Raw genomic sequence first — 2,330 nt, forward strand, 5'->3', positions numbered from 1 at the left:
AGGAGGAGGAGGAGGAGAGGGAAAAAATGATTGTGAGATATGACCAACACTTTGGTAGTTGTGATATTTCACAGATTATTCCAACTATCTTATAGATTAAAAGTTAAAACTGGGGCTGGGAATGTAACTCAGTGATAGAGTGCTTGTCTAGCACACAAAAGGCCCTGGATTGGATCCTCGGCAACACAAAAATTAAAAAAACAAAAAGTAAAAATGTACAATGACAGCATTTCAGCAGACCAAAAAGTTCAGTCAGATGATAATACTGGCCAGTTGACCCCAGACCAAATTGTTGACTCAGAACATTGTAAACTAAATAAAGTTTTTGTTTTAAGTCACCAAGTTTTGAGGTAATTATTATATAGCAAGAGTTTACTAATACCAACAGTGGTTGTGTTTTATTTATCTTTAGCTCCCCAACACCTAGCAATGGTGTCTAGTACAATGTTACAAAACTCAATAATTAAATCTTCAATAAGTAAATTAAGAAATGAACAAGTTAATATAACAGGTCAATGCTTAGCCTTTAAAATAATCACTGTTCAATGTATCATGGAATACAACATCGCTCCTCATGAACTATGAATGTGGGAATATTTCAAAACTCTGTCTTCTTGACAACAATGTCTACGTTATTAAGTAGCAGATGGGAGGTTGGGTATGTCCTGCTCTGAAGTTCAAGGTGCATGCTTATAGTTCTTTTTGAAACCACATTCTCTGGAAGTGCACTGCTTTAAACTTATCTTCAGAATAGCCCTGAGATGAAGAGTGTCCACATCATAGAAACGAGCCCCCTGTTGTTGTTCCCTTCTGCAGAATTATTGGTTACATCTTTTCAGGGACAAAACTGGGGATTATGAAAAACAGTGAAATATCTGTGTGTGTTTGCCTGCCACCTCCAGATTCTGATGGCTGCCAACTGCTAGTCATAGTCAAGTCAGGTCTATGCATACCAGGTAAAAAGTCAGCACCTAGGTAGGGGAATGTGGGCCTCAGATCCATGAAGAAATCTGAAATCAATTTTAACAAATGAAAGACCATGATCTTAAGAAATTGCTTCACTTCATATTTGCTACTAAGTTTTCATGAACATGAGAGTCACTGTGCACATGATAGAATTCATTTAATATACCTTTTCAGTGTGACATCAGGCCTATACTGTTGTTTTCTGTGTGATGATTCACTTTATTCTTCTACCACTCATCTCTATTTGTACTACTAGTGAACTCATCATTCATTTATACATTAGGCCTTCACTGAGGTGGAAACTGTGATCTGTATGTTAGCATGTGTTGTAAGGATTCTTTTCTCACTGACCTGTAGCAAAATAGTACAAGTCTCCAAAAGATATTGATAAAGGAAAACACAGAAAAAAAAAAAACAGCTCATCTGAATCTTCTTGGAAGGGCTTCCTAAAACATAGCTCATGACCTCTCAAGGCTGTCAAGGAAGGAAACAGTATGGACAGTCAAGAGCATGTGACACATGTGCACATATAAGCACTGTGGTCTACTAGTTGTAGAGAAGGCTGGGGGAACACTTGGTAAATAGACCCATTTTGGAAAGAGCATGTGCTTTGGAAATAGATTGAGTCTCAAATGTGACATTGGACCTAGAAGTTCCACTATGAATCCAATCAACAAGTATCCAAAGGCTATTCAAAAGTGTTCAAGTGTTCATTGCAGCACTTTTTTTAACAACAAAACATGAAACAACCTACATGTCCAACAAGGAATGTGTTTGAACAATCATGGTACATTAATTTAATTGATTACTATTGTCGATATTAGAAGCAATGGACTATTTCTTGTTGTGCTATAATAGAAAGAGCTTTTGGCTATATTTTAAAGTAGAAGAACCAAGTGTAGCAATGTGTACAATAGGACTCCCATTTGTATATATGCACCAAAAAAATATTACGTCAAGTTTGTGCACAAGAGTACACAAGACAGAGTCTTGCTACGTTGTCCTGTATGGCCTCAAACTCCTGACTCAAGTGATCCTCCTGATTCAGCCTCCCAAGTAACTGGGATTACAGGTGCAAAACACCACACCCTGTTACAAGAAATTTCTTACGTATGAAGAGTAAGAGTAGATTAGAATGCATTTTCCTACCCCAGGACTAAGAATAACGCTTTCTGTTCCTCATTTTCCCTATTTAAATTTTTTTCCTGTATAGATGCTATTATTATTATTATTATTATTATTATTATTATTATTACTATTATTATTATTATTATTTCTACTTAGTTGTACATAACAGCAGAATGCATTTCAATTCATCCTACACAAATGAGCATAGCATTTCAATTCTCTGGTTACACACAGTG

Source organism: Marmota marmota, unplaced genomic scaffold (assembly GCF_001458135.2).
Source record: "Marmota marmota marmota unplaced genomic scaffold, marMar, whole genome shotgun sequence".
Classification (NCBI taxonomy): Eukaryota; Metazoa; Chordata; class Mammalia; order Rodentia; family Sciuridae; genus Marmota; species Marmota marmota.